The 15,335-nt window shown below is 42.0% G+C and overlaps 1 long non-coding RNA gene across 1 annotated transcript; it reads left to right on the forward strand.

Annotated features, from left to right (window-relative positions):
* The first annotated feature begins 5,377 nt into the window (after window positions 1-5,377).
* Window positions 5,378-9,849, forward strand: LOC308664420. Its single transcript, XR_014025668.1, has 3 exons — window positions 5,378-5,692; window positions 7,278-7,400; window positions 9,657-9,849. It is a non-coding gene; the product is annotated as an uncharacterized lncRNA (long non-coding RNA).
* Window positions 9,850-15,335: the final 5,486 nt, after the last annotated feature.

The following is a 15,335-nucleotide window of genomic DNA, read 5'->3' on the forward strand; positions in this document are numbered from 1 at the left end:
GTTACTTCCCACAATGGAAGTATGGATGGAAAAAGTACAGGACTTAGTGGACATATTTAAACAAAAGTTTTATCCAGGTTTGTTTCCATTTACAAATTGCTTCTGGACTTCCTGTTTGAAATAGAAGGGGGGGAGGAAACTTTGGCTTTAAGTCTTGAGGATTGGATTAATCTTGTAGTTACAGAAGTGGCTTGTAGTTACTGAAAATGAAAAGCAAAAAGATGAGGCTGTAACTCTATTTAGTATTTTACTGCACTGAAAAGAATAAGAAGTCACTACCTTTTTCCCTTTCCTTTCCTTTTTCATCTTGCACTCCCCTTTTCCATTTTTCTGATCTTTATTTTCATTTGTATTTTTATTATAATAAACTCCAATACAATTTCTTGGAAACAAAAATAACACCTGTAATAGTTATTATATGCCAGTAATGAAAAATCGGTGGCAACTTCAAGTTGAAAAAGTAGTTGAAAATGAGCAGATTAAAACATTGTGAGATTGCTAAATGCAAACTGATAAAAGTCTTGGCTCCTAACATACTAGATCTAGCTGTGGTTAAAAAGAAGAAAGTGTGGATAATTGAGGCAGCAATACGAAGAGGTGGTAGAATAGAAGACAAAGAATTGGAGAAGATCAGAAAGTATCATGATCTGAAAACTGAAATGGAAAGATTATGGCATAAACCAGCTGCGGTGGTCCTGGTTATTAGCACACTGAGTGCCATACTAAAAAATCTTGGCAGGCACTTAGAGAATCTGCACATCTGCACATATTTTACTACACTGATACTATACAACAATCAAGGTTCTTGGTAAGAAACCAGTGCATACGAAGGCCAACACCAGCAAAAGAACTGACAGCTATGACTTCACATTGTTGTGAACAGAAAATAAGAATAAAAATAACTAAACAATCCTGTGATTTGTTGGGTCAACCTTTGAGAGAAAAATAGTGCAGTCTGATTTAACAAAAATGGACATTAGATTTTAGGTTGACCAATTTTTTATTCCCATAATTGTTAGATGTCCCTTCCTCATCTAAGTACGGTATATATCATAAATAGAAAAATAATTGTAGTGAGAAACAGACTTCAATAATAAGTCAATGTTTACTTAAAGAGATGAATCAGAATGACTGTGGGTAGACAAAAAAAAAACAGTGGTAGTGGGAATGACTTGCAAATTCCTGCTGGCTTCCCCATTGACTTAGGCCCTCGACCAGCCTTCTATAGCACCCACAGCCATGAGCACTTCCCAAATCCCACAACACCATGCTGGCTGGCTGAAGAGTTTGGGAATCTGTAATCTATCTGAAGGGTTTAAGATTGAAGAAAATTTGCCTACTTCAGATTTTTTAAAAAATGTTTTTCTGCCAATGAAGAATATGTGGCAATAAAACAAAATCACTGGAAAGGACATTGCATGAATTTACTCAGTCCTTTAAATTTCTGTGCATGCATGACTCACCATTCTGTCAGTTTATTAAATCCACGTTCCTCAATCTTGGCTGCTTGAAGAAGTGTAGACTTCAACTCCCAGAATTCCCCAGCCAGTATGCTCTAGGAGTCACAGTCCATATATCTTCAAGTTACCAAGGTTGACAAACACTGCAGAGATGTCATTGAAGAACACAAGGCAACATATAAAGGTCTCTCCTCCTAGTTTTCCCCTATAGCAACAAGTTTTTTAAGTAGGCTGAACTGAGACAGATTGATTGGCCTAAAATCATCTAGAGAACGGGTCGGCAACCTGCGGCTCCGGAGCCGCATGTGGCTCTTTCAGCTGTCTCCTATGGTTCCCAGTCCTCCGCCATGTGCAGTCCAAAAAAAAAAAAGTGGGACTAAAAAAGTTCAACCAATCAATTCAAACTTCTCATGGAAAAGAAAAAAAAACTTGTGAAGTTTGAATTGATTGGTTGAAGTCCCACAAACCTCTTCTTCTTTGGACTGCACATGGCGGCAGCGGAGGAAGAGACGGGAGGAATGCTGGAAAGGTAAGTAGTGGGTCGGTCGGATGGGGCGTGCGGGTGTGGTGGTGGTGTTTCTGAGCAGCATATGGAGTCTCGGGTGCTGCCAGATCCCCTCCTTCTTTTCCCCCTTTCTCTCTCTCTCTCTCTCTCTCTCTCTCTCTCTCTCTCTCTCTCTCTCTCTCTCTCTCTCTCTCTCTCTCTCTCTCTCTGTGTCTGTGTGTGTCGGACCCACGGGGAATGGCTGGTAGGGAGGCAGCAGTCCGGCATTTCCCCCCCTCATTTGTGTGTGTGTGTGTGTGTGTGTGTGTGTGTGTCGGACCCACGGGGAATGGCTGGTAGGGAGGCGGCAGTCCGGCATTTTCCCCCCTCTCATTTGTGTGTGTGTGTGTGTGTGTGTGTCGGATCCATGGGGAACGGCTGGTAGAGGTGGCGGCAGTCTGGTGTTTGTGTCCCTCTGTGTGTCGAGCCCGTGGGCCCGACACACACACAGGAAGGGGGGGAAACGCCGGACAGTCACCTCTACCAGCCGTTCCCCGGGGGTCCGACACACACACACACAGGAGGGAGATAAACAACGCCAGACCACCGGCTCCCTAACAGACCTCTCCTGCGCGTGGAGAAATGCCCATTCCCTCTGCTGAGCCGTCCCAGTTGCTTGCGTTGCAGAAGGCAAGCATTTGGAACGAAGACTCGAGATTCTGTGTTTCAGCTTGCTTTCTGCATTTGGGATGAACGCAGATTCCCTGTGCGCCCTTGCAAGATATGGAGGTGCTCCAGGGAAGTAACTGGGATGGCTCAGCAGAGGGAATGGGCGTTTCTCCGCACGCGCTGATCAGTGAGCGCGAAGAAACGCCGAATCTCGTGTCTTCATTCCAAATGCAGAAACAAAGAGAGGGAACAAAAAGTCTCACCGTGTAATCTCTAGGACGTTCACCAACTGGCACTTTCTAGATGTGTTGGGAAGAGCAGTTCTAGTTAATGTCCTTAGGACCAAATTTCAAGCCATTTTGATACCTCATAGCTCCAAAGTTTTCTAAGCCATCAAAGATGCTTAGATGCTCCATGTTGTCTTTTTTCTTGAAGGCCACCAAAGATGGAGCACCCACAACCTCAGGAGGCAGTCGGTTCCATGCTTAACAGCTAACCCAATCAAGAAATCCCTCCCTAATTCAGGGTTTCAATTTCTCATTGTAAAACCTCTGCCCACTGCTTTGTGTCAAACCAAAGAGCCTCGGTGGAGCAGTGGGCTAATGCCTCCTTAAGTAACACCAGCTTCCTGCAATTAGTGCAGGTTCGTGTCCCACCAGGCTCAAGGTTGACTCAGCCTTCCATCCTTCCGAGGTAGGTAAAATGAGGACACAGATTGTTGGGGGCAATAAGCTGACTTTGTAATAATGCCGCTTGGGGGGGGGGGGGCAAAAGCCCTAATAAGCAGGCATATACATAGAATGAAGGCTATTGCTAAGCACATTGGTTTGTGCTTAAATTGTAAGCCGCCCTGAGTCTTCGGAGAAGGGCGGGATATAAATGGGATTAAAAAAAAAACAAAAAACCTTTAGTTGCTAGGAAGAATAAATCTAATCCCTTTTCCTGGTAAAATCCATTGGGAAGACTGCTATCATAATTCCCCTTAGCCTTCTAAGCTAAAGACACAAAATTCTAACAGCGCTTCAAAGTATTTAGTCCCCAGGCCCTTCAACATCTTTGCTTCTCTTCTCCACACTCACTCCATAACCCTTTTGGGTTGGGGTGTTCAGTACTGTCGTGTTAACTAGCGCAACAATAAAGGTAAAGGTTCCCCCGCACATGCGTGCTAGTCGTTTCCGACTCTAGGGGCCGGTGCTCATCTCCATTTCAAAGCCAAAGAGCCAGCGCTTGTCCGAGGACATCTCCGTGGTCATGTGGCCGGCATGACTAGACGCCAAAGGCGCACGGAATGCTGTTACCTTCCCACCGTAGTGGTCCCTATTTTTCTACTTGCATTTTTACGTGCTTTCAAGCTGCTCTGGTTGGCAGAAGCTGGGACGAGTAACAGGCGCTCACTCTGTTACGCGGCACTCGGGATTCGACCCGCCAAACTGCAGACCATCTGATCGACAAGCTCAGCATCCTAAGCCACTGAGCCACCACGTCCCTAGCGCAACAATATATAGTCACTATTGAATAGCCATTGATAACCTCATATTTTACAAATATCTTCTCGAAATCCATTCTCTTCCAATCTATCCTGCTTCATTGGAGATTATAAACTTGTATATAATTGGGGTACATTGGACATGTTATTTGTTTGGGTTTTTTTGTAAAAATTTATTAGCCACCCATCTTGCCACATGGTAACTTTGGCTGGCTTAAAATGTTGAAGATAAAAGTATATAATTTATATTAATATAAATGCAATATTATAAATACCATAAAGTTAACCTAGCTAAAAAGAGGAGGGGGGAAATATGTTGAGAGGGGGAGAGGGTGGCATCTGTTGTTAATCAACCAACTGCCCCAGCATGGAGCCCCCCAATTGGTAAAAATTGGGGAACCTTTTTTTTTCTTCAATACGCTGCTTTATAATCCAACTATTTCTATTTGCAGAGTGCTGAGATCTTTTTTTGATAGGCTGGAGCCATCTGCTTGAACTTGAATCACTGTAAAAGTTTACTCACTCTCTTATTCTGCTGAAGCTATATCTAAATAACAATAATAATGTTGTAAGGGACCTTGGAGGTCATCCAGTCCAATCCACTGCTCCGGCAGGAAACCCTATACCATTTTGGACAAATGGCTGTCCAGTCTTTTCTTTAAAACTTCCAGTGTTGGAGCATTCACCGCTTCTGGAAGCAGGTTGTTCCACTGGTTAATTGTTCTATATTAAAATGCTTGCAAGATTTCCGACAGAAACTGAAGTGAATGTTGCAGAAAGTGATGTTTGCTACCCAATTTCCAGAGAATCTAGAGAAAACCCTCAACAGAATTGACTTCATCACATCCTTCATGTATCAGCCTAACACATCTGTTCGATAAACATGTCCTAATTTGCAATCGTGATCCGTGCATATGAAATTGTGATTCAAATGGTGGTTCCTCTTTGTTTAAGTACCTCAGTTTTACTGTAAATGCTTCTACGAATAATTGAAAGTACAGAAAAGCCAATTTTTCATCTGCGGTTTCTGTATGCCTAGAGACCTTATTCTGTTTTGATCTCTGTGGAGCCTCTTTTCTTGCCAGTAAAGAATTGAACGGAGGAACTAATTGCCAAATTAGGATGGCCATCTCCCAATTGTACTTGGCCAATTGGCAGCGATTTTGAAGCACATATGCCCTGCCCCCTTTCTGAAATGGTCCAGTCCAGTCTGGATGCTCCAGTGGTCTTCATTCCAACGGTAAGCAGATCCGACCCTTTTTACTCTGCAAGGCTCAATAGATTTAACTGTGGGGCATCTGGTTATGGGGATTTCCTGTGCCCTCAAAGCAAGCAGATTGCAGCATAGTTGTGGGAAAGATGTGAAGAGAGGAATTGAACAGAAAAACTGTATCAAACACCTTCTCGAAGAGTTTGTGACTTCTTTGTTGAGCAACACAGCTTTCTTTTTTTTCTCTTTTTCCGGTGATGTCATATGCTATTCGTGTGCCGGTATTAAAGAGTGGTTCTCTCTACTTGAAGGACAGTTCGAATTTGTTTCTACTGTAGAGTCATCTGTCCTCGGTTGGAAGTTGATGGAGCCATTTCAAGGAGGTGAGGAATGGAAAGTATTTGCAGACATTTTGGTTTTCTGATTTAGGAGAAGGGGAAATGGAAGGGTTCACTTAGCGTACCATACCGTTCGAATCTTCAAGATGTAGGATTTTCTGCAAAATTTCTTGATGAGGAATTAAAAATGTAGGCAAGTAGATGTGCCGTGGAGTTCCTTCTCCATTCATCCAGTTCCTCCTTTCAGCTTTTGAGTGAATGCCCTGGTTAAAATCACTAATGAAACCAAAATATTTTTGCTTTCTAGAAAAGAAGTAATTGTTGAATTCTTACTTCAGTTTTGACACCTGATTGTGGTTTTTCTTTTTCCTGCTCATTGATTTCTAACGCTCCAGATTTGGCTATTTCTTAAATTTCTTAACATCTTAGATCTTTGTCAACATGGAAATTGTTCTGTACTTACAGTAGCAACATATGTTTTGTAAGACTTTGATTAGCAAAATCTGTGAAACCAGCCAGAGTGGTTTGAAAATGTCAGTTATCACTCAGCAAACTCACCCAATTTTATTTCATCCAACAAAATTTGAGTTAAGCCACAAAGCAGCTCATAAATATGAACCTTGTTTTTTTATTTTATTTTTTTATTTTATTTTAATTCCATTTATATCCCGCCCTTCTCCGAAGACTCAGGGCGGCTTACAAACTTAGCAGTAGCCTTCATTCTATGTATATGCCTGCTTATTAGGGCTTTCACACACCCCCAAGCGGCATTATTACAAAGTCAGCTTAATTGCCCCCAACAATCTGGGTCCTCATTTTACCTACCTCGGAAGGATGGAAGGCTGAGTTAACCTTGAGCCTGGTGGGATGCGAACCTGCACTAATTGCAGGCAGCTGGTGTTACTTAAGGAGGCATCAGCCCACTGCTCCACCAAGGCTCTGTTTTTTGAGGAAGTGTAGCATTTGAGGAAGTCTCCAAAGACCTGTTTTCTGACGTGTATTTTAGAATCACTTTTGACTGGCACGGTGGCTTAGTGGTGAAGATTCTCACCTCTCACTTGGAAAGTTGAGAGTTCAATTCTATGTAGCGGCAGATATTTCTCTCCTAGGGCACAAAGAAAAAAATATCTGCTGTGAAGTCCACATGGCATCCAGCCAGTAAATGTTCAGCTCCATTGAGGAAGACCTCCTACTCTATCCCAAATTAGGACACCTTTAAGTTAGCCCGTTTGAAGTACCTTGATTCAAATATTGCCCTCTTACAGCTAATTGAAGGTTACAGATCCAGAGAGAGTTTTAGTACTGTATAGCTATGGGTTTTTTTCAATAGACTGGCTAAATTCCTTAACTTCTGGTTTGTTTTTGTTTTTTTTAAAAGTATTTAACAAATAATTCATCTCCAACCTAAAAGAAAGAATGTGCTTAAGTATCAAACGTTCTGTATCATTGCAACAGATGGATTTCATATTTATTTGTTCTGCACATCTGTCTCTCTCTTCTCTAGACAAGCTAGTTTTAAGGCAAGGACCAGCCAGCTTGGGCTAAGAACATCGTATCTGCCCTGATGGCTTGAAAAGAGCTACCATTCGTGTGTTTTGAAAAATTGATTTTGTGAACCAACTTCTTTCAGGTTCTCCAAGGAATTTTGCACTACTGGCAATGCTACTCAGGAAAGGAAATGAATGTGGGTTTTTTCTCATCTGGATTTTTGTTTTCACTGTTTCCTTGTCTCTTGCCTGCGACACTAAACAAAGTAAGTATTCACTTCCAGTTGCCATCACTAACGAACAGATTATTGTGGTCTTGTTATTTCCCCCCTCGCCCCCCAAGGCGGCTTTTTCTAAGGATCTTTCTAGCTGAGATACCAAGAATCAAATCTAGCAACTTCTTCTTAAAATGTGTAATGCAATGTAGTGCTTGAGGGGATTCATAGGAGGCTAGGTGTGTATTCCAGAGGAATAAGATACAACTCAGCCAAATCTCATGTATAAGAAAAAGAGGGTGAAGACAGCCCCTCCCTAATAGTTCTCACAGTATATGGTAGATGCAGATAATAATCCTCCATCTAGCAAGATTCTGTCCATAGGTGGGAAAAGAATTCACACTGGAAGAATTGCCATGTGTTATTCTTGGTTTGGGGCCTGGCAAAATGGCTTGTATTTTACTAAAGAGTTTGTTCAGGAAATTAACAGCAGGGCAAAAGATAATGCCTCTTTATTTTAAATTCTGGAACTGGAAGAATCGTAGTCCTCAACCTATGACCACAGCTGAGCCCAGATTTTATGATGCTAAGTGAGAAATTTGCTAAGTGAATTTTGCCCCATTTTAGGACTTTTCTTGCCACGTTTGTTAAGTGAATCACCGCAGTTGTTAAATTTTGTAACATGATTGTTAAGTGAATCTGGCTTCCGCATTGACTTTGCTTGTCAGAAGGTGGCAAAAGACAGCCACGTATTGTATTGTGGTTTGGTATGCTGGTCTGACAGCCGCGGATAGGAAAGTATTACAGAGGGTGGTGACCACAGCACAAGACATTGTGGGCTGTCCCCTGACACCACTGGATGACATCGCCAGGGCTCGCTGCCTTGGAAGAGTGAGGAAAATTCTCAGGGACGACTCACACCCTGGTCTGTACCTCTTTACTCTCCTACCATCGGGTAGGAGATATAGGAGTAAAGCCAGCTGTACCAACAAGCTGAAGAACAGCTTTTATCCATGGGCTGTTAGGCTTTTAAATGGGAAATAATTTTATAAACTTTATGTATGATTGACTTGTAAGGCCGGTGTGTTGTGCAATTAGGTCACATGATGTAATAAGATGGAGGGTTTGTTGTCACTGTGAGTTGGGGATGGGGGCACGAAGGGAGGCTCAGCCAATCTCAGCGTATACATGGTTGTAGGACCAAAGGACTCTGCAGCCATCGTAAACACATGTCAGTTTCTGAGAATATGAATTTTGATGATTGTGGGCATGCTGCAATAGCTATAAGTACTAATTCCCTTTTCTCAGTGCTCTTGTAACTTCAAACAGTCCCTATATGAATGATTGGAAGTTGAGGATCACCTGTAATTACTTGACTCCTCCTATCCTTAAAGTATATAGATTATTTCCAGGATTCCCTTCCTGCAAGACAAGGCTGTACGTATTTCTAACGTATGTCTCTTTTCCTTCCTCCTGTTCAATATTATAGAGCACCAGAGGTAGAACACTGCTTAGTTTTTAATTTTTAAAATCAATGTTCAGCTACCACTGTGTCAACATTTAAATTAGACAGGAATTTATCTACAATCTACATCTCTCTGTACCCAAAACTGCATCTTTCTATCTTTACAAGTATTCTTCTGTCAAATATTTACTGCTTCTTTTATTAAACTCACAAATACAGTTGGGTGATAATTTTTGAAGAGGTCTCAATACCCTATTCTAGGGTGCAGTTTGGGGGCCTCTTATTCTGTGTTTCTGCCTTATAGAATTGTTACTTTTGTGGTAAAAAAGGTAAAGGTTCCCCTGCGCATGCGTGCTACTTGTTTCCAACTCTAGGGGCCAGTGCTCAAGTCCGTTTCAAAGCCAAAGAGCCAGCGCTTGTCCGAGGACGTCTCCATGGTCATGTGGCCGGCATGACTAGACGCCAAAGGCGCACGGAACGCTGTTACCTTCCCACCATCGTGGTCCCTATTTTTCTACTTGCATTTTTACATGCTTTCAAACTGCTAGGTTGGCAGAAGCTGGGACGAGTAACAGGCGCTCACTCTGTTACACGGCACTCGGGATTCGACCCGCCAAACTGCCAACCTTCTGATCGACAAGCTCAGTGTCCTAACCTCCTCTTATACAGATCCATCCCTTCTTTTGAAGCTGAGTTATTTTTTCTCAAATATTAATTTGTTGCTTTTTGCCAAATGAATACAGACATTGCTGCTTCCAGGCCAAAGGCTGTATAATTTTGACCCAAACAGGTTTGTTTGCCTCAGATGGTAGGAAATAAAGAATTTCTTATTCTCTTAACAGATCATAATGACTGCCCTCATGTGACCATATCCGTGGAAGAAGGAAAATCAGTGAAAATACCCCTTAATGCTTCTGGAACAATAGAAGATATTTGCATCTGGAACAATGAAACATCAAACTGGGAAGATCTCTGCTCTTTTTCTCACAGAGTTTGCAAGCCATTTCTTACTCGTTTCAAAGAAAATGTTTCCATTGACAATGATCAAATCAATTTTTCTCAGTTTTAATTTTCCATTAATATTTAAATTTAACGTTTAATAATTACCATTTCCACACTTTAGATGACCCCAATTCCTTTATCACCATTCCTCCCAAAGTGCAATATTCAGGATGCACATCTTATTTATATAAGTTCTCAGCAAATAACAATAACAATAGTAATATTAATAATAATAATATTAATAATAATAATGTTGGAAGGGACCTTGGAGGTCATCTAGTCCAACCCCTCTGCTCAGGTAGGAAACCCTATACCACCTCGGACAAATGGCTGTCCAGTCTCTTCTTAAAAACTTCCAGTGTTGGAGCTACATCAACAAGTTAATAATGCAACGTTGCAATGGACTCAACAAAAGGTACTGGTTTATGGCAAAAACATGTCCATTGGCTAAAATGGGTTTGCTTAATGACCGCAGTTTTCCTTAACAAACATGGTGATTTGCTTTATGAACATCATAGACAGTCATAAAATCAGATCAGTTAGCTGATGACCCAGTTAATGACTGACATGAGTACAATTTTGTACTCAGTTACTGTCATAAGACTTGCAATTGCAACCTTAAACTTTGGAAGGAAAGGGGCAATCTGAAGCAGGAGGTGAGCTACCGAAGAATAAAAATAGAAATAGACATTGGACATGGGAGGCCAAGGTTGTGCAATAAACTGGAAAACCATTGATGAAAATGAAAAAATAATGGTTTAATTACAGTGCACTAAACCATAACGTGATTTGTTTGGTAGGAACTTGGAGACTATAGCTTGTTCAACAAATTATGGTTAAAATAAATCAACAGTGCTGAAATCTCTCATCTAGTGTGGAGAAGGACAGGCTACAGAAAATTAAATCCAATCTATGATAATGGGTTTAAACAATGGAAAATAATAAGCACATTCTCATATCTCAATAAACCACAGGTTGCTTCACCATGCTTCACCAAATAAGCCACAATCGGCTAGATTCATAAAGCACCAGGCTGAAACTTGATACCGAGATAAACCAGGAAAAATTTCTGGCTTAGGTCAGAATGCACAACTTTGGATCCCAGAGCTGCATTTGCCCTCATCTCAAAATACTAAATGTCACCCCCAGTGAGGAGGAGCACAGTGGCTTGAGTGGTTAGGACTCTGGGTAGCAGGTTAGCAAACTCCCATTTCTGAGAGTGCAGTCTTCTAAGCACATAACCCTTGTGTCACGTGCCAATGCTCTTAATGCCAAAAATGATTCATGTGTGCATTCTAGCCAGCAGTGTACATACAATCCCATTCCAGAAGCTGTAGAGCAAGGGCAAAGTGGTGCAATGGTAGACTTCCTAGCGTTGAGTCATCCCATACAAACACTTTAGTGGCTGAGAGGGCAAGGATCTGGCCCGTTGCGAAGAAGGACTGAAGAAGATCAGCAACAAATTTTACAAAGCTGTTTGTCCACATCACCTAACTTGGATAATTTTCATAAGTCAGGAAACATTGCTCAACAGAGGAGAAGGAGAAGGGAATTTCCATCTGATTCACCCTTGTCTCTCGCTGTCTGGAGTAAGAGGAGGCAACGTTCTGTGAAAAGAAGAACAATCCCTGACTTTCTTCAACACCTGGCAAGTGGAAGGAACAAGCATTTGAAGGCTAATCTTGTCTGTTTTCATATTTGCATCTTTATGAAAGTGTATTAGATCAATGCTGATTCTGCAAATCAGCAGAAGCTTACATATCTCCCACAGAACCTTAGCTTGGCTTTGCATTCAGCCCTTTTTTTCTCCAGCCTAGTGGAAAGGTGGAATAAACCAGTTCATCCTCCTATTTAGATCCTCTCCAAGCTGCAATAGAAGGTTGCCTCCCTAAGGATGCTGGGTGGCAGGAAAACCCCAAAACATTACAGGTTGTGGTCCATAAGTACCACTTTGACATCTGCCTGCCTTGAGGGTGCACAAGGAAGTCACAGATGCTGCCTTTGCATTCTGTCCAGGAGGCGTTAATCTCTTGGATCAAGCATCACATGTTGGCTTTTCACTAGGACCTTGGGGGATTCCCCTTCCCAATATGCACAGATAGATAAATATCTAGATTGGAATCTATTTCCTTGGTGATTTCATTAATTAAAACAGAAAATTGACAAATCATATCTTTAAGACAGACCCTTTTCTTAGAAAAGTCCATAGCAGTAGGGTCAAAAAAGTAAAGACGGTGATCTCAAATGCATGATTATAACCACCATCTTGCTTCTTTTGAGCCTTTCTGGGGATACCCTTCCAGAAATACAGCAGCTAAAAGCATTTCAAAGAGACTCCGTGAAGCGGAGAAATTTATCTTACAGTTTTCCAAGATTCTGTGTTTACCCCAAATGCCTCCTTAAGTAACACCAGCTGCCTGCAATTAGTTCAGGTTCACATCCCACCAGGCTCAAGGTTGACTCAGCCTTCCATCCTTCCGAGGTAGGTAAAATGAGGACCCAGATTGTTGGGGGCAATTAAGCTGACTTTGTAATAATGCCGCTTGGGGTGTGTGTGAAAGCCCTAATAAGCAGGCATATACATAGAATGAAGGCTACTGCTAAGCTTGTAAGCCGCCCTGAGTCTTCGGAGAAGGGCGGGATATAAATGGAATTAAAATAAAATAAATAAATAAAATATTCTTGTTGAAATGCATATCATTCATTTTCTTGAGCTTCATGGGATTTGATAAGAGGGAAAGGCACGTCTTCTATCATTGAGCTGTGGAGTTCATTAACTCTCATTGCAATTAGCTACAGCAATCAAGATGCAGCTGAGATCTAGAAACCCCACCCCACCCCCAAATCTAGTGTGACTGAAAGATGGAGTGACTGAATTTCAAGAGTCAGGCAGGCTGCCAGAAGTTCAGCAGTTCGATTCTCACTGGCTCAAGGTTGACTCAGCCTTCCATGCTTCTGAGGTTGGTAAAATGAGGATCCCGATTGTTGAGGGGCAATAGGCTGACTCTGTAAACCGCTTAGAGAGGGCTGTAAAGCACCGTGAAGCGGTATATAAGTCTAAGTGCTATTGCCATCTGGCTTGCCTATTGACTTTGCTTGTCAGAAGTTTGCAAAAGGTGATCAGAGGACCCCAGGAGTGTCATAAATCTGAACTAGAACTTCCAAGCATTCAAATTCTGATCACGTGACCATGGGATGATGCAATGGTCATCAGTGTAAAAAACGGTCATCAGTCACTTTTTCAGTGCCATTATACCTTCTAATGGTCATTAAATAAACTGTTATAAGTCAAGGACTACCTGCAGTCTCTTTCCCCCAAGGAAAGAGCATCTCAAGGTCATCTTTAACTCTCCATTCAGCAAATTGGAGAAGCAACATGGCGGAGGGCTGGAGGAGAAACCCTGTCAACGCTGCTAATATCGGATGTTCTTGCTTTGACAACAGGTGCAGATGCAGCCTTTTTCTTTCTCATGCTTTACACTTAGAATTAGAGTTAGAATTAGATGATACTGGGGGAGGAGGAGGAGGAATGTGATGGGAGTTAGTTAGACACAACAATATTGTAATAGTGTGTGAACTCAGGGTTTTTGAAATAAGAGATGATAAGAAATGGCGGGTTGGAGAACTGGAGGGAAGGCCTGCATTTCAAACTAATTGGAGGATGTGATTTATGATTGTTAATTAGAGGAGGGAATTGTGCTTGATACTATGTGCTAAGGGGAGGGGAATTCAGATTTTGGCTTGTATGTGCCGATGCCATGCTGCTCAAATAAAGATTTTTTAAGGTAAACAATGCCTCAAAGCTCTTTGAAGGGTTTCATCTGCCGGAACCATGACAAACACAGCATACAGCCATTTACCTCTGCTATGATGAATCCCAGGAGGCAGAAAATCAGGCCAGCTAAACTCAGCCGGATGATATTGGGCACCGTATAGTCTCTGCCAAATTCTGCCTTCTCCAAATCGACTGGAGCTGCCACGAGAGACATTAGACATGATCACCACCAGGATTTTCTCAGGAGGCCAAAGAAGCAAGAGGGAAGAATTCACAAAAAAACAATGTGAAGTGTCCATTTCGAGTGTCCTTAATCTGTAGAGCTGATCAACAACCAGCAGTCGGGAGTAGCAAGGAAGCCAGGCTTGGTGAAACGTGAGGAGGAACTTCATGCAGTGAAAAGAATGGCTGGAAGGGACCTTGGAGGTCTTCTAGTCTAACCCCCTGCCCAGGGCAGGAGTCCAAATATCATTGTGAAGTGCTAGCCCCGCTTTATAATGCTGTGGTAAGACCACACTTGGAATACTACATCCGGTTCTGGTTGCCACAATTTAAAAAAGATGTTGGCATTCTGGAAAGAGTGCAGAAAAGAGCAACAAAGATGATTAGGGGACTGGAAAATAAAACATATGAAGAACAGTTGCTGGAATTGGGTATGTTTAGTTTGATGAAAAGAAGGACTAGGAGAGACATTGGAGCAGTGTTGCAATATTTGAAGGCTGCCACAAAGAAGAGGAGGTCAACCTATTCTCCAAAGCACCTGAAGTCAGGGCAAGAAGCAATGGATGGAAGCTAATGAAGGAGAGGACCAAGGTAGAACTGAGGAGAAATTTCATGACGGTGAGAACAAATAACCAGTGGAATGGCTTGCCTTCAGAAGTTGTGGGTGCTCCAACTCTGGAGATTTTTAAAGAAGAGATTGGAGAAATGGTAGCAGAGGTAGGCAACCTCAGCCCTTTTATGACTCATGGACTTCAACTCCCAGAATTCCTGAGTCAGGATAGCTGACAGGAATTCTGGGAGTTGAGGTCCATGAGTCATAAAAGAGTCGAGGTTGCCTACCCCTGCATCGGGTCTCCTGCTTGTGTAAGAGGGATGGACTAGAAAATGTCCAAGGTCCCTTCCAACTCTGTTATTCTGTTCTGTTCTGTTCTCATGGATAAATGAATGTCAACGTTTTAATTATTATTCAATCAAGGTTGGTAATTCAATTGACGGACATTGAATAGGCGAAGTTATCTGACACCGACACAGCATCTTATGATTCAAGGTTTGGATGGAGAAGGACTGTGCCATTATGTCTTCTTCTAAACTCAAATATTTTGAGCTGGTTGCCCAGCACCCAAAATATGATCACACCACTGGGGGGTGGTAAGGCAGAAAGAGGGGACCAAGCTGCCGCATGCTTAATAGTTATGCAATGAGGGAATTCCCTCCAATGTGGCTGGTATGGTAAACTATTTCCATTGACTTTCCCTCTGCTACTCCACTCGTAGAAGGGCAGGAATCCTGACCCTTTTTGCCTATAAAGATCTAAAGAAGTAGGAGATAAAACAACACATTTTCAGGAACCTTTGTTTAAAGGAAGTTGACAATTTGCACTTTTTTTTCTTTGATTGTGTAATACGTGGAACTCCCAATAAGTAAAATGTCACAGCTTTCAACACAGAACTGTGGGAAAATTATTAATGTTCATAATTGCCAGTTCAGTTTGCATCTTACATACTTCCAATCTCCATATCCA

Source organism: Vipera berus, assembly GCF_964194415.1.
Source record: "Vipera berus genome assembly, chromosome: 2".
Classification (NCBI taxonomy): Eukaryota; Metazoa; Chordata; class Lepidosauria; order Squamata; family Viperidae; genus Vipera; species Vipera berus.